Raw genomic sequence first — 27141 nt, forward strand, 5'->3', positions numbered from 1 at the left:
ATCTGCCCAAAGATAGATCCTTCAAAAAGGAGCTCAATTGTTATTTATGCCCTCCCTGGGAATCTTATCAACTAGGGTAGATTAACTGTATCACAGAAGAAGAGACTAAAGGTCAACACCCCAGACTCTATCACAGGCTATCACCTATTCTTCTGAGGGCTGCTCCAGACAACTTGTATTATAGGAGAGACTTTTTATCTGCATAACAAGGCAAGCTTTGCTCACCCTGCATTTCCTCCCCTCATATTCCCATAGGTTGTCATCACCTCCCCTCAAGTCCCTATTCCTTTCTGTAGTTCAGGATGCCATAAAAATGTCAATCATCTGGCCTTCAAGTTTGATATTTTGTGAGACTCTTATGTACAAACACATAATACATTTTGCCTTTTTTTCCTCCTAATCTATCTACTGTCAGTTTATCTCACATACTCAAATACTGAATATTCAAAGGGTGGAGGGAAAGTTCTCTTCTCTCCAGCATCAACAAAAATTCTTGTTTGGCTTGAATATGAAATACATGCAGCTGGGGAATTGAAGTGCTGAAATAGCACTTAACCCTAGAGACAATGGAGAGCTAACAAAGATTTTTTTTTTTCAAGGTAGTAATATGATTCAAGATCTGGCTGCAGGTAGTAGGGAGTGGACACACTACACCCTGTCCCTCCCACTGACTGAAACCTTAAAACCTGAACAGAATTCACGGAACGGGTACTTAAGCTTTCTGAAAAGTAAACAGAAGATGAATCAGAGTAGAATACCAGAATTCAAAGTACTGTGGAAATGGCAAGGAATTTACCTCCTCTTTCTCTCTTTGGTACCTCCAGACTGAGAAAATAACTTTTATCTGAGGAATGCAAGTCCTTTTAATTATCAGGCCAACAGAGACATTAAAATGAGACTGCAATCACGCTCTACTACCCACTTTGACCTATGTATCCCTCTTCTGAAAATGCTTGCTACTGCCACAAGTGGCTAGAAATAAACCTAATAATGTCACACCAGACACTATAACCCACACCCTACCTATTGCTTAAACAATGTATAGCCAATCACTAGTCAATGTTATTTCTGTAAACCAATGAGAATTTCTGACACACAACTTTTTATCAGCCCACTCCCTGTCCCCTTCTTTTGCTTTTAAAAATCCACTTGCTTGCTGGGTATGGTGGCTCAAGCCTGTAATCCCAGCACTTTGGGAAGCCAAGGTAAGCAGATAATTTGAGGCCTGGAGTTCAAGACCAGCCTGGACAACATAGTGAGACCCTGTCTCTACAAAAATAAAAAAGTTAGCACACACCTGTAGTACTAACTATTCAGAAGGCTGAGGCAGGAGGATTGCTTAAGCCCAGGAGTCCAAGACTGCACTGAGCTATGATCATGCCACAGCACACCAGCCTGGGTGACAGAGAGAGACTCTGTCTCTAAAAACCAAAATGAAACGAAGAAAACTTTTTAAAATAAAAAAAAAAAAATCCACCTGTAACTGCTAATTGAAGTATACATCCAGGGCAACTTCAATCTATGCTACTGGGTTGCAATACTCAACCTTGGCCCAAATAAACCTTCTACTTATATTAATTTTGCCTCAGCTTCTTCCTTTTGGGTTGACAAGTCTGAACTTAGCACAGCCAGAAATCCAAAAGCGAGTGCTGTGATACAGAAAGACAGACGTCTGGGAAAATCTCTCTAGCTCTGGTTTGAGGACCAGGAAATGCAACTCCTAAAGCTCAGAGAGAGTACAGGAGTCCACCTCTCTTTTATTGGTTCTCTCACATCTCAGCCACCAGGAAATCCTGTGATGGTGTGATACAAAGGTAGCAACAAAAGAAACCTGCAAGAGCCACACCTCTAAGGCAGAGGGAACTACCTCTCTGTTTAGTAGAATGGTGATTCCAGGAAGATGGGGCCAATCCCCCTTTTGCTTTTTTCCTTTCTCTCTGATCTCCTGCCATTTGACCCTAGATACAAGTGAAACTGTGGGACTTCATGGTAGTCCAGAGCAACCAGAGCCCTAGGTTTCTGGCTAGAGGACAAGAAAGAGGAGCTCCAGGGAACCAGAAAGTACCAAAGAAGGCACAGGAAGGGAGGAGCTTGAGAAAGACCATTAATTTGTTTGTGAATTCCTAGGCTCACCCTGCAGCTGCACAGTTAAGAATCTGATTCTAATTAGCATATTCAGGACGTTGACAGCTGAACTAATGTACAGACCACCTCCTGGTTCCCAAACTGACCCCTAGGTGACATATACACAGAATAGATCAGAATAGCACGGCAGATCAGAATAGCATTGCAGAAGCCTTGAAAACTAAACTGATGGCCGGTCGCAGTGGGTCACGCCTGTAATCCCAGCACTTTGGGAGGCCGAGGTGGGTAGATCACTTGAGGTCAGGAGTTTGAGACCAGCCTGGCCAACATGGTGAAAGCCCATCTCTACTAAAAATACAAAAATTAGCCGGGCATGGTGGCAGGCACCTGTAATCCCAGCTCCTCGGGAGGCTGAGGCAAGAGAATTGCTTGAACCTGGCAGGCAGAGATTGCAGTGAGCCGAGATCGCCCATTGCACTCCAGCTTGGGCAACAAGAGAGAAACTTTGTGTCAGAAAAAAAGAAAAAAGAAAAAGAAAACTGAACTGATATTGGAACCACATCCCACAGAAAGTGAGTAAGAACTTGTAGCCTGAGACCTAACTGGACTGACTGGCATAGGAAATGTTAATTAAAAAGGAATTAACATTTACTGATTAACTACTATGTGCCAGAAACTGTGCTGGATGCTTTATATATTTTGTCTAACCTAATAACTACTCAGAAAGGTATGTTTGATCACTTGATTTTAAAACTGAGGAACGGAAATAAGGTTTAGGAGTGCTGAATAACTTTCCCAAAGTCATACACACAGCTAGCTAGTCAGGGAAGAATATGGTTTACATTCATGACTTCAAAGTCCAAAGGTCTCACACTTGACTTTACCACAATTCAAGAAAACTTTTCCTGATTTTTCATTCCTATTATAAGGAAATTTAAAAAAACAACAGGTTCTTTCCACATTTTTTCCTACGATTTTTAAAAATAAGAGTCATTTCCTTGGCAAATTCTTCCTGTGGCAGGGCTGAAACTGTCAATTACAAGTAAGCCTCTCTGAAGACTCAGTGAAAACATCTAAAATAAGTTCATCATTATTCATACTTTCTCATTTCCTCTCAAGTTACAGAATTCCCACTTGGAAGAGAATTATTATTATTTTTTTGAGACAGAGCCTCACTCTGTTGCCAGACTGGAGTACAGTGGTGCAATCTCAGCTCACTGCAATCTCCACCTCCCGGGTTCAAGCGATTCCCCTGCCTCAGCCTCCTGAGTAGCTGGGACTACAGGCACGTGCCACCACACCCAGCTAATTTTTGTATTTTTAGTAGAGATGGGATTTCACCATATTGGCCAGGCTGGTCTCGATCTCTTGACCTCATGATCTGCCTGCCTCGGCCTCCCAAAGTGCTAGGAGGCTTAATGACATTTTGGAATATGGTGCTGTAAAAGTACATCATTATTGAGCAAAACTAAAAAAAACAGTTAAAAACCTAGTATCTGTAATTTCTGAGTAAGACTGGTTCTTAGAGATGACTTCAGTTCACATACATGGTCCTGTAGGGCATAGATTTATTCATTTTTTAAAAACATACAGTAAAATTCACTCTTTTTGGTTTAGAGGTCTATGAGATTTGACAAATGTATACAGCTGTGTAACTACCACCACAATCAAGTTTGATCACCCTCAAAAATTCCCTCATGATGCCCATTTGTAATCAACTCCTCCCCCTGCCTTCCCCCGCCACACCCAGTCCCCAGCCTCCGAAACTACTGATCTGTTTTCTATTCCTATAATTTTGCCTTTTAAAGAATATCATATTGGCTGGGCACGGTGGCTCACGCCTGTAATCCCAGCACTTTGGGAGGTGGAGGCAAGTGGATCACTTGAGGTCAGGAGTTCAAGACCAGCCTGGCCAATATGGTGAAACCCCGTCTCTACTAAAAATACAAAAATTGGCTGGGCATGGTGGCAGGCTCCCGTAGTCCTAGCTACTCAGGAGGCTGAGGCACAAGAACTGCCTGAACCCGAGAGGCAGAGGTTGCGGTGAGCCAAGGTGGCATCACTGCACTCCAGCCTGGGAGATAGAGCGAGACTCCATCTCAAAAAAAAAAAAAAAAAAAAAAAAAAAAAAAAAAAGTCATATAAATGGAATCATACAGTATGTTCTCTTTTACAACTGAGTAGTATTTCATCATATGCATATATCACTATGTTTATCCAATCACCAGTTGAAGTATATCTTGGTTATTTCCGGTTTTGGTGATAATAAAGCCATTATACTATTCCTTTATAGGTTTTCATATAAGGAATTTGGTCATATGGTAATTGAATGTCTGACTTTATAAGATACTCTTTCCCAAAATGTCTTCACCATTTTACCTTCCCCCACCTGCAATGTATGAGTTTCAGTTGCTCAGCAATTGGTACTGTCTCTTTTTTTAAGCCATTCTAATAGGTACATAGTGGTATTTCTTGCCATTTTAATTTGCATAATATTCCTAATGACTAATAGTTCTTGGCATCTGCTTATCCACATCTTTTTCTGTTTTTGTTTTTATTTGTATCCACATCTTATTTGATGAAGTATCTGTTTAAATTTGTCTATTCTAAAAAAATTATGTTGTTTCTTTCCTGTTGGGTTTAGAGAGTTCTTAATACACTCTGGGTTCAAGCCTTTTGTAGACATGTTTTGCAAATGTTTTTTCCTAGTCTCTGGCTTTACTTTTTATTCATTTTTGTTTTGAGATGGAGTCTCACTCTGTCACCCAGGCTGGGGTGTGCAATGGCGCGATCTCAGCTCACTACAACCTCCGCCCCCCAGGTTCAAGCGATTCTTCTGCCTCATCCTCCCAAGTAGCTGGGATTACAGGCATGCGCCACCACACCCAGCTAATTTTGTATTTTTAATCGAGATGGGGTTTCTCCATGTTGGTCAGGCTGGTCTGGAACTCCCGACCTCAGGTGATCCGCCCGCCTTGGCCTCCCAAAGTGCTGGGATTACAGGCGTGAGCCACTGTGTCCGGCCAATTCTTCATTCTCTTAACAGTGTCTTTAGCAAAGCAGAAGTTTTCATCTTGATGAGGTTAATTTTTTTTAATATATTTTGATATTATATCTAAGCAATCTTTGCCTAGCTCAAGTTCTCAGAGGTTTTTTGATTTAGATTGTAAGCTCCACAACGGTAGAAAACTTGTATGTGTTGTATTCATTCAGGTATGGTAACCACTAGTGTGTGTCATATACAGTAGTACTAAATACATATTTATTGCATGAATGAATTCATCTGAAATTTCAGCTTGAGCTTCTCCCTTCTCAGTCCTCTTTTCTCTCTCTTTTTCTCTCTCAGAGCTGGGACACCCATCTTCTCCTGCCCTTAAACATTAATTTGGTTGGTTGAATCTATGGATGCGGAGGGCTGAGTGTATATGCAAAGTGTTTAGTATGTACCTAACAGTAAACACTCAGTTTATTTTAGACTTTGAGGAAAAGTAGGATTTTAGGAGCTTCTGACTACTCTCTTTGAACTTCCCATAGCTTTCGCCCTTAATACACAAATTAAACACTGATCCTTATTCCTCTCTTGAACTCCAGTACCAAGTTTTGACTCTCAGCTCACTGCACTCGTTACTTGACCTCGTGAAGGATACTTAACTATCTTGTCACTCAGTAGTGTTGTTTCAAGAATTAAGAAGAGTTTATATATTTAAAGCACCCAGCACAGTGTCTGGTAATCAGTAAGTGCTCAATAAATAAAGCTATTTTAACTGTTATCTGATTTCTTTGGTGGCCTTCAGAGCTTAGCTTGTTGAAAACTGCACCTCCTGTAACTCTGATGTTTGTATTTACCTGCTTATTTCTTTTACTAATACCTCAGATCTCAACAGCAGGGGCAAACACTTCAAAGTATTTTCTTTTCTTTTCTTCAGAGACAGGATCTTGCTTTGTCACCCAGGCTGGAGTGCAGTGGTCCAAACATAGCTAACTGCAGCCTTAGGCTCAAGCAATCCTCCCACCTCCGCCCCCAAAGAGCTGGGACTATAGGCACACACCACAACACCCAGTTAATTTTTGTATTTTTTTGTAGAGATGGGGTTTTGCTGTGTTGCCCAGGCTGGTCTCAAACTCTTGAGCTCAAGCGTTCGGCCTGCCTTGGCCTCCCAAAGTGCTGAGATTACAGGCTTCAGCCACCATGCCTGGCCTTAAAGTATTTTCCAGTTCTCCCTCTTCACTTGACTTTCAATCAGTTCCACATATATATTTTTTTCATAGTCAGAATTCCCTGATCAGAAATTTTGTTGCTCTCAATTATTTGCCAATTAAGTAGAAGCAAAAAATGGTTAGGGATCGAATCCTTGATTTGCAGCTTTCTGGCTTCATGGTCTTGGGCAAATTACATGACTTGTCTGTGTATCACTTGTCTGTGTGTCAATTTCCTCATCTTCTATAATGAGAATACAGCAGTAACCACCGGCAGTTTGAGGATTAAATGAATTAATACATACAAAGTACTTAGAACCATGCCCCACACATAGCAAATACTATATATGTCTTCGCTTTTTAAGTACAGATTTAGTATGGTATACCAGGTGTTCAGTCTTGTCTACTGTGTTAGTCAGGGTTTTCCAGAGAGACAGAACCAATAGGATGGATGGACAGACGGTCAGATGGATAGATGAATGAATGAATATTTACTACAGGAATTGGCCATGCAATTATGGAGGATGAGAAGTCCTATGACAGGCTGTCTGCAAGCTGGAAACCTAGGGATACCAATAGTGTGGTTCAGTCCAAGTCCAAAAGCCTTAGAAACAAGGAAGCTGACAATACAACTCTCTGAGGCTGAAGGCCTGAGAACCCGGGGGTGCTGCTGGTACAAGTCTCAGAGTCCAAAGGCTGATGAGCCTGGAGACCTAATGATTTTCCACGCATATATTTTATAGTCTCTTCTATGGTGTATTATCTCAAGGTCTTACAGTGCTAATTCTCTTGTCTCTTATTGTATAATCCTTTATTATATCTGCTAATCATTCCTACATATGATTTATAACATTTAAAAAGTTATAAGGTCATCTTTACTGATGCTAAACTTTTTGGGAGGAATTTCATGCATTCTAGATTATGAAATTTGCTTCTAGGCTGGGTGCGGTGGCTCAGGCCTGTAATCCCAGCACTCTGGGAGGCTGAGGCGGGAGAATCACGAGGTCAGGAGATCAAGACCATCCTGGCTAACACGGTGAAACCCCGTCTCTCCTAAAAATACAAAAAATTAGCCAGGCATGGTGGTGGGCACCTGTCGTCCCAGCTACTCGGGAGGCTGAGGCAGGAGAATGGCATGAACCAGGGAGGCAGAGCTTGCAGTGAGCTGAGATCGTGCCAGTGCACTCCAGCCTGGGTGACAGAGCGAGACTCTGTCTCAAAAAAAAAAAAAAAAAAAAAAAAAAATTGCTTCTAAAAGGTACTTGATATGGTTTAGCTCTGTGTTCCCACCCAAATCTCACCCTGAATTGCAATAATCCCCATGCATCACGGGCAGGACAAGGTGGAAGTAATTGGATCATGGGGGCGGTTTCCCCCATGCTGTTCGTGGGATAATCAGCTAGTCTCATGAGATCTGATGGTTTTATAAGCGTCTGGCATTTCCCTTGCTGGCTCTCATTCTCTCTCCTGCCGCCTTGTGAAGAGGTGCCTTCCACCACGATTTTAAGTTTCCTGAGGCCTCCCCAGCCATGAGGAACTGTGAGTCAAATTAAACCTCTTTTCTTTATAAATTATCCAGTCTTGGGTATTTCTTCATAGCAGCATGAGAACGAACTAATACAGCACCCCAGCCATATTACTATCCTAAGACCTATTTTATATTAATATGGGGATTCTTATACCATGTAGGGTTATGATATATGAAGTCTAAACCTAGGATTTCAATTTTTTCTAGGAGGCTCCTTTTTTTCCATTTGAGTCCAGGCAAGCTTCTTTTTCTGCTTTTTCTTCTAGTTCTCTATTTCATGGATTGTAACACTGGAGGTTCTGGTTCTATGCTGGGTTCTCAGTTCTAATTATCTGCTTTGTATAAGTCCAGTGCCTTCAAAATGGATGGTGAAACCAAAGTCTTTAACTAATAAATTCTTTTTTATTTTATTTATTTATTTTTTTGAGACAGTCTCGCTCTGTTGCCCAGGCTGGAGCTCAATGGCACGATCTCAGCTCACTGCAACCTCCACCTCCTGAGTTCAAGCAATTCTTGTGCCTCAGCCTCCCGAGAAGCTGGGATTACAGGCGTATGCCACCACACCCAGCTAATTTTTGTATTTTTAGTAGAGACAGGGTTTCACCATGTTGGCCAGGCTGGTCTCGAACTCCTGACCTCAGATGATCCACCTGCCTTGGCCTCCCAAAGTGCTGGGATTACAGGGTGAGCCACCACGCCCAGCCTCATAAATTCTTTCTCTCCTAGGCTGCTCCATCAGCTGGCATCATTCCTACCTTGCTTTCAATTCCCTTTTAATTTCTATTAGCAGGAGAGATGTATCTTCATTGAAAACTCAGCTATCTTTAAGAGAAAAATATTGTTTATTTGTTTAAAAATGTATTCAACCCCCTGATTCTAAAATAAAAGTTGAAATGATGTTTTTACAAAGGAAATAAAAAGGATTTATTCAGCACTCCTAGGTTTTTGTATTCAGAATTCAGAGTATTTCTTTTTTTTTTTTTCCTTGAGATGGAGTTTCGCTCTTGTTGCCCAGGCTGGAGTGCAATGGCACGATCTCAGCTCACCGCAACCTCTGCCTCCTGGGTTCAAGCGATTTTCCTGCCTCAGACTCCCAAGTAGCTGGGATTACAGGCATGCGCCACGATGCCCAGCTAATTTTGTGTTTTTAGTAGAGATGGGGTTTCTCCATGTTGGTCAGGCTGGTCTCAAACTCCTGACTTCAGGTCATCCACCTGCCTTGGCCTCCCAAAGTGCTGGGATTACAGGTGTGAGCCACCACGCCCGGCCTGTATTCAGAGTATTTCCATGTTAAATTAATCCAGTCTGCCAGAACCAACCAGACCAACTGGTTTTTCTATTGATTTCAGGCTATCTTATAAGTAACCAACATACTAAAATTTCCTATCATTTAAAACCATTTTTTGTTGATTCTCTTGGGTTTTTCAGATAGATATCATCTGTAGAGACAAATATGAAAAAACTTTATTCTTGCTTTCCAATATTTACAATATTTTTTTGTCCAACCGACCACTACTTCTAACCCAGTGTTGAACAGGGGTGTCTGAGAGCATCCTCGTCTTCCTCCCAAATTAACTGCATATGTTTCACCATTATGCATGACTCTGGGACAGTTTTTCAATCATTTAAAGAATGTATTATGCTATTCCTATTATGCTAAGATTTATAAGGACTGAATAATAAATACTTTTTAAGGCTTTTAAATTTGAGATGTAATTCACACCACATAAAATGAATCATTTTAAAGTAAACAATTCAGGACGGACATGGTGGCTCACGCCTGTAATCCCTGCATTTTGGGAGGCTGAGGCAGGAGCATCACTTGAGGTCAGGAGTTCAAAACCAGCCTGACCAACATGGTGAAACACTGTCTCTACTAAAAATACAAAAGTTAGCTGGGTGTGGTGGTGCACGTCTGTAATCTCAGCTACTCGGGAGGCTGAGGCATGAGACTCGCTTCAACCCAGGAGGTGGAGGTTGCAGTGAGCCAAATTGCGCCACTGCACTCCAGCCTGGGCAACAGAGCGAGACTGCCTCAAGAAAAATAAACATAAACAATAAACAATTCAGCGGTAGTTAGTATACTCACAACATTGTAGAACCACCACCTTTATCTAGTTCCAAAACATTTTCTTGCACCAAAAGGAAAACTTGTACGCATTAAGCAGTTGTCTCCATTGCTCCTTCCCACAGCCCCCAGCAACTACCAATCTGCATTCTGTCTTTATGAATTTACCTATCCTGGATATTTCACATACAGGGAATCATACAATATGTGGCCTTTCATGTCTGGCTTATTTTACCTAGCATACTGTTTTCCAGGTTCATCCACACCACAGCATATATGTATTTCAATGCTTTTCAATAACTCAGTGACATTCCATTTTATGCATGTACCACAATTTTGTTTATCCATTCTACCATCAATGGACATTTGGACTGTTTACATCTTTGGCTATTGTGAATAGTGGTGCTATAAACATGTATTTTTCTTGAAGTACCTGTTTTCAATTCTTTGGGGTATATAACTAGCAGTGAAATGTTGGGTCATATGGTAATTCTATACTTAGCTTTTTGAGGTACCACCAATCTGCTTTTCACAGAAGCTGAACCACTTTACTTTCCCACCAGCAATGTATGAGAGCTCCAATTTCTCTACATCCTTGCCAACACTTGTTGTTTTCTGTTTTGTTTCAAATTATAGCCATCCAAGTGAGGGTGAAGTGGTATCTTTGTGGCTTTGATTTGCATTTCCCTAACTAATGATGCTGAGTATCTTTTCAAGTGTTTGTTAGCTAGCTGTGTATCTTCTTTAGATAAATTTCTTTTTTTTATTTTTAAAATTTGAGACAAGGTCTCACTTTGTTACCCAGGCTGATCTTGAACTCCTGGGCTCAAGCGATCCTGCTGACTTAGCCTCCAAAAGTGCTGGGATTACAGGCATGAGCCACTGCGCCTGGCCTTCTTTGGAGAAATTTCTATTCAAGTCCTTTGCCCATTTAAAAATTAGGTTGTCTTTTTTTGTTAAGATATAAAGGTTCTTTATATATTCTGGACACTAGATCTTTATCAGACATATAATTTCCAAACATTTTCTCCCATTCTATAGTTTCTTTTCACTTTCTTGATAATACTCTTTGATGCACAGTAGTTTCTAATTTTGATGAAATCCAGTGTATCTATTTTTTCTTTCGTTGCTCATGCTTTTTTAATGTCATTTAAGAATCCACTGCCAGATCCAAAGTTGTTAAGACTACCCTATGCTTCCTTTGAATAACTGTATGGTTTTAGCCTGTTGATCCTTTTTTTTTTTTTTTTTTTTTGAGATGGAGTCTTGCTCTGTTGCCCAGGCTGGAGTGCAGTGGCGCGATCTCGTCTCACTGCAACCTCCACCTCCCGGGATCAAGCAATTCTCCTGCCTCAGCCTCCCAAGTAGCTGGGACCACAGGTATCTGCCACCACACCAGGCTAATTTTTGGGGTGTGTGTGTGTGTGTGTGTGTGTGTGTGTGTGTGTGTGTGTTTTTGAGATGGAGTTTCATTCTTGTTTCCCAGGCTGGAGTGTAATGGCACGATCTCGGCTCATTGCAACCTCCGCCTCCTGGGTTCAGGTGATTCTCCTGCCTCAGTCTCGGATTGCAAAGCGCTAGGATTACAGGCGTGAGCCACCGCTTTAGTATTTACTTTTAGATCCCATTTGTTGCTATTTTTGTGCCTATTTGTTCTTTTCTTTTACCCAGACTGCTCATCTGCGATACTTTTTTATGTATATTCATCAGTAGAACTGCTCTATTGTTTTCTTTTGTTGCACTATCTTTATTAGGTTGTTGTAGCAGGATTTTGTCAACGCTATAAAAGAATCTGAAAACTGTCCATTATTTTCCTATATACTCTGGTATAGTTAAATAGCATAAGAATTACTCTGAGTGTTTGACAGAACTGACCTGTGAAACCATCTGTATTAGTTCCTTTTAGATAAACAGACAGTTTTTGGTTTTGTTTTATAACAGCTCTATTTTTTTTTTTTTTTTTTTTTTGTTTGAGACGGAGTCTCGCTCTGTCGCCCAGGCTGGAGTGCAGTGGCGCAATCTCGGCTCACTGCAAGCTCCGCCTCCCGGGTTCACGCCATTCTCCTGCCTCAGCCTCTCCAAGTAGCTGGGACTACAGGCGCCCGCCACCATGCCCGGCTAATTTTTTTTTTTGTATTTTTAGTAGAGACGGGGTTTCACCGTGGTCTCGATCTCCTGACCTCGTGATCCGCCCGCCTCAGCCTCCCAAAGTGCTGGGATTACAAGCGTGAGCCACCGCGCCCAGCCTAACAGCTCTATTTTTTTAAGGTTTGAGGCCTATTCAACTTTTCCTGCTTTAGTTAACTAGTAAATGTATATTTTCCTAGAACATTTATAGCTAATCTAAAATTTCAAATGTATTAGCATAGGCTGGGCACGGTGGCTCACACCTGTAATCCCAGTACTTTGGGAGGCCAAGGTAGGAGGATCACCTGAAGTCAGGAGTTCGAGACCAACCTGGCCAACATGGTGAAAAACTCCCTCTCTACTAAAAACACAAAAATATTAGCCAGGAGTGGTGGTGGGCACCTGTAATCTCAGCTACAGGGGAAGCTAAGGCAGGAGAATCACTTGAACCTGGGAGGCAGAGGTTGCGGTAAGCTGAGATTGCACCACTGCACTCCAGCCTGGGCGACAAGAGCAAAACTCTGTCTCAAAAAAAAAAAAAAAAAAAGGTATTAGCATATACTCCAAGTATTCACATATCTTAATTTCTTTGGGTCTGTGGTTGGGTCTCCCCACTTTCTTATCTGTAGTATTATATACCTGTGCTTTCTTTCATTTTCTACTACTAATTCTAATTAGTAGTATGATCTCTGAGTTACCTGTAGGATCTGAGGAATGGATATAGGTTTTAAAGTATTTCCAATGGGCATCATTCTATCACTTAGCTTAATCAGTTCAATTGGTCACATATAGCTATTTATGCCAGCCAAAAAGAAAAAAAAAAAAGGAAGACTTGGTAGAAGGGAACAAAATTATTTCATTTATGGACTATTATAGAAATGTGGAAATAGAAATAAGCTTTGTGTCTTATTAGACTATGAGAAAAACATGCCCACTGAAATAAACATTATTAAAGAGATCCCTTTTCTTCTCTGAGACAGTATCTCACTGAAGAATTGCCGCTGATTTATGCTTAATGGCTAAAATATTTGACACTGGGACTTCTTTTGTTTGTATGCCTTTTCCAAACTCCTTCTGAGTAAGAAATTTTTATTCACAAAAATGTACTTTAGAAAAACTAGTATGTGGAATTTCATTCTTGGATGAATTAAGTCATTTTTCCCTTTCTTGAAAAAATTATTTAAAAAATAGACTCCCTCCCCCTGCTTTCGTGATTTATCCATCACAAGAAATGCAGACCTCTGATGTGAGAGACTCTACAGTCAGCAGTTCCCAACATTAACAAAAGTGACATAATATTCGTCAAGTTATAAGGAGCTTTACAGCATCTTAACACATACATACATAGCCTATGCTATATAGCAAACATAGTATGCAGATGTGCACAATACAATAGCAAAACTTGTTTTGAGTCTTTAACCAAAGAGGAATAGTTAAATTAAAATGGGCTATTCTTTAACTATAAATTTGGACTACAATTCCATCTAATAGACTGTATGACCTAAGCAGATATGTTTAATCATATGTTTAGAACTGAAAAAAATGTGAGATCCCAAAACTTTACTTTTCAAACGTGACATTAGGTGTCCAAAAAGTTAAGTGAGTTATACAAGGTCATATAACTTAGTAAATTAACAGAGCCAGGAATAGAACTCTGCTCTTTTGATTTCTAGATCTATCTTCTTTCAACTACCTCACACAACCTCTCTGTTAAAGCTTACCTGCAACTCTCCTATTTAAGTCATGGTTTACAGTTTACTGTTATTACACATATTAACTTATCATTATTCTTCTTTAAAACAAAGAAAAGATGACAGAATTGGAGTATAGTCATTTTGCAACCCTTAATGAATAAACCCAGGCAAAGACCATGAAAGAACTACTGCTATTTTCATCACGAGAGAATGATAACCAGCTATTGTGTGCCTTCCGATTAATAGTGAACACCACCAATGAGGTATTTCTGGGGACGGGGGGGAGTTAAATATAACCAAGCCTCTAAAACTAACTACCAATTCAAAAAAAGTAAAGAAAACAAAGAAACATGTTAAACAAAATGAGTTTTGGGCATTCTCATCTTGCTAAGGAGAGAAGGATTAGATTTCAGCACCTACCAGAGGAATGGACTACATTGAACACCCCAGGCTTTCATCTGGAACACCTGGAAAAGTATGGCCTAGGAACGGAAGTAAATCAGAGGAAGACAGAGCCTTGCCAAAACTATAATCCAGCCTCAATTCTGTTAATACAAAATTTCACAAGGGCATTATTACAAGAAAGGGAACTTTACAGGCCAATCTGTCTCAAAAACATAGATGTGAAGTTTCTGAACAAAATATTAGCAAACAGAATCCCTTAATACACTCAATAAATTCAACTTGATCATGATGAGTACTAAGCTGAGTTTATTTCAGGAATGTAAAGTTGGTTGACTATTCAAAAAATCTAATCAGTGGAATAAACCAATTAACAATTAAGATAAAAATAATAATCATCTGGGCTGGGCATGGTGGCTTACACCTGTAATCCCAGCTCTTTGAGAGGCTGAGGCAGGCAGATCACATGAGGCCAGGAGTTCAACACCAGCCTGGCCAACATGGTGAAACCCTATCTCTACAAAATATACCAAAATTAGCCAGGCGTGGTGGCGCCTGCCTGTCTCAAAAAAAGCAAGACTCTGTCTTTAAAAAAAAAAATCATAATCATCTCAATAAGTACAGGAAAATTTTTGCTAAAATTCAGTTTTCATTCACAGTTTTTAAAATATACCTTAACCGTCCAGGCACGATGGCTCACACCTGTAATCCCAGCACATTGGGAGGCCAAGGTGGGCAGATCACTTGAGGCCAGGAGTTTGAGACTAACAAGGCAAAATCCCATCTCTACTAAAAATACAAAATTAGCTGGGAGTGGTGGTGCATGCCTGTAATCCCAGCTACTCAGGAGGCTGAGGCATGAGAATCGCTTGAACCTGGGAGGTGGAGGTTACAGTAAGCCAAGATCGTGCCACTGCACTCCAGCCTGGGTGACAGAGCAAAACTCTTGTCTCAAAAAATATATCTATATCTTAACCAAGAGTAGAGGGGAACTTGCTTAATTTGAGAAACTGTGATAAGATTGAAAATGAGGCAAGAATATTTGCTCTCACCAAATCTACCCAGCGCTGTACCACAAGCTCTGCCCAGTGCAATGAGGCAAGAAAAAGTAATTATAAAAATTGAAATGGGCTGGGCGCGGTGGCTCACGCTTGTAATCCCAGCACTTTGGGAGGCCGAGGCAGGCGGATCACGAGGTCAGGAGATCGAGACCACGGTGAAACCCCGTCTCTACTAAAAATACAAAAAATTAGCTGGGCGTGGTGGCGGGCGCCTGTAGTCCCAGCTACTCGGAGAGGCTGAGGCAGGAGAATGGCGTGAACCTGGGAGGCAGAGCTTGCAGTGAGCCGAGATTGCGCCACTGCACTCCAGCCTGGGTGACAGAGCGAGACTCCGTCTCAAAAAAAAAAAAAAAAAAAATTGAAATGGAAGATATACAACTATAATATTCATAGACTATATTATTGTATTAGTAGAAAAAACAGAAGATTCAAATAAAATACTATTAATAACTGCATTTAGTAAGGTTGCTAGATCTAATTTCAATATACAAAAGTGGTTAATATTTTTATAACAGCAATAAGCAGAAAATTATATTTAAAAATTTACCATTTACAACAGCATCAAAACTGAATGCTTGATTTCTTTTTTTTAATTTTATTTTATTATTATTATACTTTAAGTTTTAGGGTACATGTGTACAATGTGCAGGTTTGTTACATATGTATACATGTGCCATGTTGGTGTGCTGCACCCATTAACTCATCATTTACATTAGGTATATCTCCTAATGCTATCCCCCCTTCCCCCTCCCCCCACCCCACAACAGTCCCCAGAGTGTGATGTTCCCTTTCCTGTGTCCATGTGTTCTCATTGTTCAATTCCCACCTATGAGTGAGAACACGCAGTGTTTGGTATTTTGTCCTTGCGATAGTTTGCTGAGAATGATGGTTTCCAACTTCATCCATGTCCCTACAAAGGACATGAACTCATCCTTTTTTATGGCTGCATAGTACTCCGTGGTGTATATGTGCCACATTTTCTTAATCCAGTCTATCGTTGTTGGACATTTAGGTTGGTTCCAAGTCTTTGCTATTGTGAACAGTGCCACTATAAACATGCGTGTGTGTGTCTTTATAGTAGCATGATTTATAATCCTCTGGGTATATACCCAGTAATGGGATGGCTGGGTCAAATGGTATTTCTAGTTCTAGATCCCTGAGGAATCGCCACGCTGACTTCCACAATGGTTGAACTAGTTTACAGCCCCACCAACAGTGTAAAAGTGTTCCTATTTCTCCACATCCTCTCCAGCACCTGTTGCTTCCTGACTTTTTAATGATCACCATTCTAACTGGTGTGAGATGGTATCTCATTGTGGTTTTGATTTGCATTTCTCTGATGGCCAGCGATGATGAGCATTTCTTCATGTGTTTTTTGGCTACATAAATGTCTTCTTTTGAGAAGTGTCTGTTCATATCCTTCGCCCCCTTTTTGATGGGGTTGTTTTTTTCTTGTAAACTTGTTTGAGTTCATTGTAGATTCTGGATATTAGCCCTTTGTCAGATGAGTAGGTTGCAAAATTTTTCTCCCATTCTGTAGGTTGCCTGTTCACTCTGATGGTAGCTTCTTTTGCTGTGCAGAAGCTCTTTAGTTTAATTAGATCCCATCTGTCAATTTTGGCTTTTGTTGCCATTGCTTTTGGTGTTTTAGACATGAAGTCCTTGCCCATGCCTATGTCCTGAATGGTACTGCCTAGGTTTTCTTCTAGGGTTTTTATGGTTTTAGGTCTAACATTTAAGTCTTTAATCCATCTTGAATTAATTTTTGCATAAGGTGTAAGGAAGGGATCCAGTTTCAGCTTTCTACATATGGCTGGCCAGTTTTTTCAGCACCATTTATTAAATAGGGAATACTTTCCCCATTTCTTATCAGGTTTGTCAAAGATCAGATAGTTGTAGATATGTGGCATCATTTCTGAGGGCTCTGTTCTGTTCCACTGGTCTATATCTCTGTTTTGGTACCAGTACCATGCTATTTTGGTTACTGTAGCCTTGTAGTATAGTTTGAAGTCAGGTAGCGTGATGCCTCCAGCTTTGTTCTTTTGGCTTAGGATTGACTTGGTGATACGGGCTCTTTTTTGGTTCCATATGAACTTTAAAGTAGTTTTTTCCAATTCTGTGAAGAAAGTCATTGGTAGCTTGATGGGGATGGCATTGAATCTATAAATTACCTTGGGCAGTATGGCCATTTTCACAATACTGATTCTTCCTACCCATGAGCATGGAATGTTCTTCCATTTGTTTGTATCTTCTTTTATTTCATTGAGCAGTGGTTTGTAGTTCTCCTTGAAGAGGTCCTTCACATCCCTTGTAAGTTGGATTCCTAGGTATTTTATTCTCTTTGAAGCAATTGTGAATGAGAGTTCACTCATGATTTGGCTCTCTGTCTGTTATTGGTGTGTAAGAATGCTTGTGATTTTTGTACATTGATTTTGTATCCTGAGACTTTGCTGAAGTTGCTTATCAGATTGAGGAGATTTTGGGCTGAGACAATGGGGTTTTCTAGATATACAATCATGTCATCTGCAAACAGGGACAATTTGACTTCCTCTTTTCCTAATTGAATACCCTTTATTTCCTTCTCCTGCCTGATTGCCCTGGCCAGAACTTCCAACACTATGTTGAATAGGAGTGGTGAGAGAGGGCATCCCTGTCTTGTGCCAGCTTTCAAAGGGAATGCTTCCAGTTTTTGCCCATTCAGTATGACATTGGCTGTGGGTTTGTCATAGTTAGCTCTTATTATTTTGAGATACGTCCCATCAATACCTAATTTATTGAGAGTTTTTAGCATGAAGAGCTGTTGAATTTTGTCAAAGGCCTTTTCTGCATCTATTGAGATAATCATGTGGTTTTTGTCTTTGGTTCTGTTTATATGCTGGATTACATTTACTGATTTGCCTATGTTGAACTAGCCTTGCATCCCAGGGATGAAGCCTACTTGATCATGGTGGATAAGCTTTTTGATGTGCTGCTGGATTCGGTTTGCCAGTATTTTATTGAGGATTTTTGCATCAATGTTCGTCAAGGATATTGGTCTAAAATTCTCTTTTTTTGTTGTGTCTCTGCCAGGCTTTGGTATCAGGATGATGCTGGCCTCATAAAATGAGTTAGGGAGGATTCCCTCTTTTTCTATTGATTAGAATAGTTTCTGAAGGAATGGTACCAGCTCCTCTTTGTACCTCTGGTAGAATTCAGCTGTGAATCCATCCGGTCCTGGACTTTTTTTGGTTGGTAAGCTATTGATTATTGCCTCAATTTCAGAGCCTGTTATTGGTCTATTCAGAGATTCAACTTCTTCCTGGTTTAGTCTTGGGAGGATGTATGTGTCGAGGAATTTATCCATTTCTTCTAGATTTTCTAGTTTATTTGCATAGAGGTGTTTATAGTATTCTCTGACGGTAGTTTGTATTTCTGTGGGATTGGTGGTGATATCCCCTTTATCATTTTTTATTGCATCTATTTGATTCTTCTCTCTTTTCTTCTTTATTAGTCTTGCTAGCGGTCTGTCAATTTTGATCTTTTCAAAAAACCAGCTCCTGGATTCCTTAATTTTTTGAAGCGTTTTTTGTGTCTCTATTTCCTACAGTTCTGCTCTGATCTTAGTTATTTCTTGCCTTCTGTTAGCTTTTGAATGTGTTTGCTCTTTTCTAGTTCTTTTAATTGTGATGTCAGGGTGTCAATTTTAGATCTTTCCTGCTTTCTCTTGTGGCATTTAGTGCTATAAGTTTCCCTCTACACACTGCTTTGAATGTGTCCCAGAGATTCCGGTATGTTGTGTCTTTGCTCTCGTTGGTTTCAAAGAACATCTTTATTTCTGCCTTCATTTCATTATTTACCCAGTAGTCATTCAGGAGCAGGTTGTTCAGTTTCCATGTAGTTGAGCAGTTTTGAGTGAGTTTCTTAATCCTGAGTTCTAGTCTGATTGCACTGTGGTCTGAGAGACAGTTTGTTATAACTTCTGTTCTTTTACATTTGCTGAGGAGTGCTTTACTTCCAACTATGTGGTCAGTTTTGGAGTAGGTGTGGTGTGGTGCTGAAAAGAATGTATATTCTGTTGATTTGGGGTGGAGAGTTCTGTAGATGTCTATTAGGTCTGCTTGGTGCAGAGCTGAATTCAATTCCTGGGTATTCTTGTTAACTTTCTGTCTCATTGATCTGTCTAATGTTGACAGTGGGGTGTTAAAGTCTCCCATTATTATTGTGTGGGAGTCTAAGTCTCTTTGTAGGTCACTCAGGACTTGCTTTATGAATCTGGGTGCTCCTGTGTTGGGTGCATATATATTTAGGATAGTTAGCTCTTCTTGTTGAATTGATCCCTTTACCATTATGTAATGGCCTTCTTTGTCTCTTTTCATCTTTGTTGGTTTGAAGTCTATTTTATCAGAGACTAGGAATGCAACCCCTGCCTTTTTTTGTTTTCCATTTGCTTGGTAGATCTTCCTCCATCCCTTTATTTTGAGCCTATGTGTGTCTCTGCACGTGAGATGGGTTTCCTGAATACAGCACACTGATGGGTCTTGACTCTTTATCCACTTTGCCAGTCTGTGTCTTTTAATTGGAGCATTTAGCCCATTTACATTTAAAGTTAATATTGTTATATGTGAATTTGGTCCTGTGATTATGATGTTAGCTGGTTATTGTGCTTGTTAGTTGATGCGGTTTCTTCCTACCCTTGATGGTCTTTACAATTTGGCATGTTTTTGCAGTGGCTGGCACCGGTTGTTCCTTTCCACGTTTAGCGCTTCCTTCAGGAGCTCTTTTAGGGCAGGCCTGGTGGTGACAAAATCTCTCAGCATTTGCTTGTCTGTAAAGTATTTTATTTCTCCTTCACTTATGAAGCTTAGTTTGGCTGGATATGAAATTCTGGGTTGAAAATTCTTTTCTTTAAGAATGTTGAATATTGGTCCCCACTGTCTTCTGGCTTGTAGAGTTTCTGCCGAGAGATCAGCTGTTAGTCTGATGGGCTTCCCTTTGTGGGTAACCTGACCTTTATCTCTGGCTGCCCTTAACATTTTTTCCTTCAACTTTGGTGAATCTGACAATTATGTGTCTTGGAGTTGCTCTTCTTGAGGAGTATCTTTGTGGCGTTCTCTGTATTTCCTGAATTTGAATGTTGGCCTGCCTTGCTAGATTGGGGAAGTTCTCCTGGATAATAACCTGCAGAGTGTTTTCCAACTTGGTTCCATTCTCCCCGTCACTTTCAGGTACACCAATCAGATGTAGATTTGGTCTTTTCATATAGTCCCATATTTCTTGGAGGCTTTGTTCGTTTCTTTTTATTCTTTTTTTCTCTAAACTTCTCTTCTTGCTTCATTTCGTCTTCCATCCTTGATACCCTTTCTTCCAGTTGATTCCATCAGCTACTGAGGCTTCTGCATTCGTCATGTAGCTCTCGTGCCTTGGTTTTCAGCTCCATCAGGTCCTTTAAGGACTTCTCTGCATTGGTTATTCTAGTTATCCATTCGTCTAATTTTTTTTTTCAAAGCTCTTTTCTTTGCCATTGGTTCGAATTTCCTCCTGTAGCTCGGAGTAGTTTGATTGTCTGAAGCCTTCTTCTCTCGTCAAAGTAATTCTCCATCCAGCTTTGTTCCATTGCTAGTGAGGAGATGCATTCCTCTGGAGGAGGAGAGGCGCTCTGATTTTTAGAGTTTCCAGTTTTTCTGCTCTGTTTTTTTCCCCATCTTTGTGGTTTTATCTACCTTTGGTCTTTGATGATGGTGACGTACAGATGGGTTTTTGGTGTGGATGTCCTTTCTGTTTGTTAGTTTTCCTTCTAACAGACAGGACCCTCAGCTGCAGGTCTGTTGGAGTTTGCTAGCGGTCCACTCCAGACTCTGTTTGCCTGGGTTTCAGCAGCGGTGGCTGCAGAACAGCGGATATTGGTGAACCACAAATGCTGCTGCCTGATCATTCCTCTGGAAGTTTTGTCTCAGAGGAGTACCCAGACATGTGAGGTGTTGGTCCACCCCTACTGGGGGGTGCCTCCCAGTTAGGGTACTCAGGGGTCAGGGACCCACTTGAGGAGGCAGTCTGCCCGTTCTCAGATCTCAAGCTGTGTGCTGGGAGAACCATTACTCTCTTCAAAGCTGTCAGAGAGGGACATTTAAGTCTGCAGAGGTTACTGCTGTCTTTTTGTTTGTCTGTGCCCTGCCCCCAGAGGTGGAGCCTATAGAGGGAGGCAGGCCTCCTTGAGCTGTGGGGGGCTCCACCCAGTTCGAGCTTCCCAGCCGCTTTGTTTACCTAATCAAACAACTAACTCAGCAATGGCGGGCGCCCCTCCCCCAGCCTCGCTGCCACCTTGCAGTTTGATCTCGGACTGCTGTGCTAGCAATGAGCGAGACTCTGTGGGTGTAGGACCCTCCGAGCCAGGTGCAGGATGTAATCTCCTGGTGCACCGTTTTTTAAGCCTGTTGGAAAAGTGCAGTATTAGGGTGGGAGTGACCCGATTTTCCAGGTGCCTTCTGTCACCCCTTTCTTTGACTAGGAAAGGGAATTCCCTGACCCCTTGCACTTCCCGGGTGAGGCGATGCCTTGCCCTGCTTCGGCTCGCGCACGGTGCGCTGCACCCACTGTCCTGCACCTACTGTCTGGCACTCCCCAGTGAGATGAGCCCGGTACCTCAGTTGGAAATGCAGAAATCACCTGTCTTCTGCGTCGCTCACGCTGGGAGCTGCAGACCGGAGATGTTCCTATTCGGCCATCTTGGCTCCCTGATTCCTGAATGCTTGTTTTCATCCCCCATTCACAAATCTACTCTTCTATCAACAGTCTTCCCCAAATTAATATATGGGAACTCCACCCTTCCAATTGCTCAAATCAAAAACGTTGGTACAGTTCAGGTGCAGTGGCTCACACCTGTAATCCCCGCACTTTGGGAAGCTGAGGTGGGAGAATTGCTTGAGGCCAGGAGTTTCAGACCAGCTTGGACAACACAGTGAGACCCCCAACCTCTACAAAAAAAATTAAAAATCAGCCAGGCATCTGTATGTAGTCCCAACTAGTCAGGAGGCTGAGGCAAGAGGATCACTTGAGCTCAGGACTTTGAGGCTGTGAGCTATGACTGTGCCATTGCACTCCAGCCTGGGTGACAGAGGAAGATCCTGTCTCTTAAAAAACAAGAAAAAAAAAGTTAACTTATCTTTCTCTTGTGACACTTCACAAATCTATCAATAAATGATATCAGCTCTACCTACAAAATATATCCAGAATCTGACCCTACCTTACCACTTCCTCTGCCATTACCCTAACATATGTCACATCATCTTTCATCTGGACTTTTCTAAGAGCCTCTTAAATGATCTCTTTGTTATCACCCTTGCTCGTCTATAGCTGGTTCTCAGCACAGGAGCCAGAATGATCCTTTTAACATATAAGTCGTATAATCCCAATCCTCTGTTCAAAACTCTCCAATAGCTTCCTAATTATTTCCTTTTATTCATTCTGAATAAGAGCCAAAATCCTTACAATGGTCTATAAGGCCCTACACCAGTAGTTTGTCAATGAGGAGTGTTTAGAAAATGTATGTGGGCATTTTTGGTAACAATGACTGGGAAAATTATTCCTGGGTAGCGGACAAGGGCCCGTGGATGACAGCTATCTGGCTTCCTGTTTGACATTTGAATGTCCTACTGGACTTTCACTTAGAAACTTACTCATAATTATTTTAGATTAGATGTAACTCCACTTTACATATATACACACAGTATTTTTTGCACAAATTGCTGTGTCAATCAAAGGAAGGTTGTACTTTGATAAGAATTTTATCAAGAGTTGTTTACCACTTCAGAAAATAACATCACCATTTACAATCCACTGTGGTATATGAGTTACCAACATATCATTTCTATCTACATTTGCAGGTATCTTACCCACTGCAATTCTCTGTAAAAGTGTACTACTTTAGGTCTCCTAGTATCGTTAGGTCCATTTACATACTGGATATAATTTCATCTAAAATTTCTGTTATTTCTTCTTTATATACTTAATTATGTAAGCATAGGTAGGTTATACTCTGTATGCATTTCATTTCAGATAATATAAGGAATACTGTAGCATGTTTGTAGTGGAAATGTAGGTGATAGGGCTTACAGTATTGAAAAGTACTAAACCAATGGTCTGGTATCCTGTTACTTATCTAATCTCATCTCTGCCTTTTGCTATAAACACACTGGCCTCCTTGCTGTGCTTCCAATATACCAGGCACTCTCCTACCCCAGAGCCTTTGTACTTGCCATTCCTTCTGTTTACAATCTACTTCCCTCAGGCAACCTGAAATGCTTGCTTTCTCACTTTCTTTGTGTCTTTGCTCAAAAGTTACTTTTTCAGTGAGGGATTCCCTAACCATTCCATTTTTTTGTTTTTGTTTTTTGGTTTTAAATAGAGATGGGGTTTTGCTATGTTTCCCAAGCTGGTCTCAAACTCCTGGGTTCAAGTGATCCTCCTACCTCAGCCTCCCAAAGTGTTGGGATTACAAGCATGAGCCACTGTGCCCAGCCATTAACCATTCTATTTTAAATTGTAACCCCTGCCCCATACACTCCCTTCATACTTAACCCTCCCCCACAACCCCTATCATTTTTTTTGTTTTGTTTTGTTTTTGTTTTTAGAACTGGCAAAGGCTATTTATTCAGAGCTTGCTAGCAATGAGGTTAGTTTGGTAGAAACTCGAGGGCAGGCAGAAGAGTGGAAAACCTTCACAGGGCAGGCTCCAGGAGTGCCTAGATGGAGGCTGCTGGCCTGGGGAAGTTGGTGACAGACACTCAAGGCAGAGCATCCTATGTGACTAGCCGGGGATGGAGGTGGTGGGGGGGACACACTTGGCTTTCTCTGGTTGGTCCAGAGTTGGAAGCAGGGACGGAGATTAGGGAAGCTGGCAGTTACTGATCAGGCTCTGGCCATTTGAGGCCAAATGTTATAGAAGTGATTGTTTAGCCATCTGACTATACACTTGTCCTCTCACTGGCAGGATGCTGGGCCCTGGCTGCCAGTTTCTACAGTTCCTTGCTGCCTCCTATGTGTAAACGAGCTTTCCAACCTTGAGAACAGTAGATTACGAAGACAGAGACTTACTTTGGATGGCCGACAGTAGCCCAGTGACCTCATGTCCCGTGGGCCTCAGCTTCCCCACCTGACAAACGAGCAGCGGGGACATCCACTGATGCCCAAACACCAACCCCACCCCAGGCAAACTGTGCCACCTGGCCCAGTGGATGTTTACCTCAGGCTGTCCCCTCCCCCAGTGTGCCTGTCTCACAGGCCTTGTCTCACAACCCTAATTCCCTTTGAACATACCAGATACTTTACATATTTACTTATTCATAGTCTAATACCCACTAGGATGTAAGCACGGTGCAAAGATTTTGTCTGTTCTCTGCTTTGTTGTTTGCTGTATTTGCAGTACTTAGAACATTGCCTGGTACACAGCAGACTCCATAAATATCTGCTAAATACATCAATGAATTATTGGTCTCATAGAGAAGAAAATATAGCATATTACTTAGCTCTATACTAAACACTATTAAAAGTCATAATAATGAAAACTTTTACAATAAACTCAAGACACAGAATAGGAGATTTAATTAATGGCTATAGGACAGAATGCAAATGACTGATATGATTTGGCTCTGTGTCCCCACTGAAATCTCATCTTGAATTGTAATCGCCCTGTGTCACGGGAGGAACCCGATGGGAGGTGACTGGATTATGGGGGCAGTTTCCCCCATGCTGTTCTCGTGATAGTGAGTCTCATGAGATCTCATCGTTTTAAAAGTGGCAGTCTTTTTCCTGTGCTGGCACTGAGCTTCTCTCTCCTGACGCCATGTGAAGATGATCCTTGCTTTCCCTTTGCCTTCCACCACGATTGTAAGTTTCCCGAGGCCGCCCTAGCCATGTGGAACTGTGAGTCAATTAAACCTCTTTCCTTTATAAATTACCCATCTTAGGTATTTCTTTATAGCAGTGTAAGAATGGACTAATACACTGACCTACATAATGTTACAAATAAAAGGAAAACAGCAGATATAAGTTTGGAGGTAAGAGAGTAAGGGGTTTTAGTATTTTTATTTTGCATGGTGGGGAATCAAGATATACTACCTAAAGTTAATGGAACAATAAATTTATGAGTACAGGATACCAACAGTGGAACTAAAAATAATAATTTAATTCCAAAAATCTCCAAAAATCTAAGTGGAAAAGGGTCAAAGGTAGAAGGATGTGTGTGTTAAGTCATCCTTTCTTTTTAGAGAACAGTAGAAAAATGGGTAAATTAAGAGTAGTCAGTGAAACTGTATTATTTTTTAAAAATTAAAACATTACCAATGGTAAAAGTACAAACAAAAATGGTTAAAAGCGTCACTACAGAATGGAAATGGGGTAGGAAAAGTGTTGATTGATTGATTGATGAGGTCTGCTGTGTTGCCAAGGCTGAAGTACAGTACAGGTAGGATCACAGACCCCTATAACCTCCAACTTTTCGCATCGAGCAATCCTTTTGCCTCAGCCTCCAGAGTACCTGGGATTACAGGTTACCATGCCTGTTGTTTTGTAACCACAAGCTTATACTACTTTGATTAAAAAATATTTTAAAGTTTAAATTATATTCAACATTGTTTTAATAAACAATTTTTAAACTGTCATGAGTGATAGTTTTATATTATAAAACTACCATATAGTACTTAGGGAGAGAACCCTCTAGAGCTAAGCTACTAGAGTTCAAATCCTACCTTCAAATAATCAGATATTCCAACTATTCCCTTACAACATCATGTAACAGAAATCTTACTGCATACTAGGCCACAAAGAAAATAAGTCCTTAAGAGTTACTAAATGAAGTTGAACTTCTCTCAAATATCTCATTGCTCTGATGCAAAGATGCTTCTTTAAATTTAAAAAAAAATTTGTTTTAGAGAGACAAAGTCCCACTATATTGCAGGCTGGTCTCAAACCCCTGGGCCCAAGTGATCCTCCCGCCTCGGCCTCCCAAAGTGCTGGGATTACAGGCGTAAGCCACTGTCCCTGGCCCCATTTCTTTAAATGTGTACTGTTTCAGGCAGAAGAGCAAATTATGATGTTTGCCAGCATGCCAGCAAATTTAGCTATGAAGACAATGTATCTGCTCAACCAACTGTAATCTTACTTGATTTATTTCACTGGTACTACACGTGGCTGACATTAAGTTTGGATCACTACTTGTCACACAGAGTTATTGTCCAAAAAGTTACACTGTGAGGCAGCTTTGAAATGAAACATTATTGTAGGTGCAGAAGATTGTCACACAGGCAATAAAATTATAAGCACTGGAAAATGTCGTATCTGGGATAAACAATAGAATTGTTAATACTAGAACAGGTTGGTGTGGTCAATGCATATCAGTCAGGTACCAAACATCTATCAAAAGCTTCAGGCCAACATTCAAGAGAAGATATTTAATTTCTAGTATTAAAAATTCAATGAAGGAAAAAACATGCAGATAAAAACTTCAGTATTCAGTTGGCATCTAACCAATAACAACAGCAGCAGCAGCAACTAACATTTATTGTGCACTCATCACGTACCAGGCAGTGCTGTGTTTTTAATGTACTGTATTTACTCACTCAACTCTCAGAACACTTGTACACAGCTAATAAGAGCAAAGCCCAAATTCAAACTCAAGTTGTATAGCTTAAAAGTGTATGCTTTGTTTGCTTTGAGACAGGTTCTTACTCTCTCACCCAGTCAGGAGTGCAGTGATGTGATCATGGCTTACTGCGGCCTCTACCTCCTTACCTCAGCCTCCTGAGTAGCTGAGACCACAGTCACACGCCACCATGTCGGGCTAATTTTTTCTGGTTTTTTGTAAAGATGGAGTCTCCCTACGTTGCCCAGGCTTCAAACTCCTGGGCTCAAGTGATCCTCCTGCCTTGGCCTCCCAAAGTGCTGGGATTACAAGTGTGAGCCTCTGTGCCTGACCACAAAAGTATATGCTTTTAAAGTGTTCTAGAT

The 27141-nt window shown here is 41.0% G+C and overlaps 1 protein-coding gene across 8 annotated transcripts in view; it reads right to left on the reverse strand.

The window, feature by feature from the left end:
- Positions 1-27141, reverse strand: part of NUMB (NUMB endocytic adaptor protein) — a 198533-nt gene that overhangs the window by 50247 nt on the left and 121145 nt on the right. The gene's annotated exons all lie outside the window — the stretch shown is intronic.

Source organism: Nomascus leucogenys, chromosome 1a (genome assembly GCF_006542625.1).
Source record: "Nomascus leucogenys isolate Asia chromosome 1a, Asia_NLE_v1, whole genome shotgun sequence".
In the NCBI taxonomy this organism is placed as follows: domain Eukaryota; kingdom Metazoa; phylum Chordata; class Mammalia; order Primates; family Hylobatidae; genus Nomascus; species Nomascus leucogenys.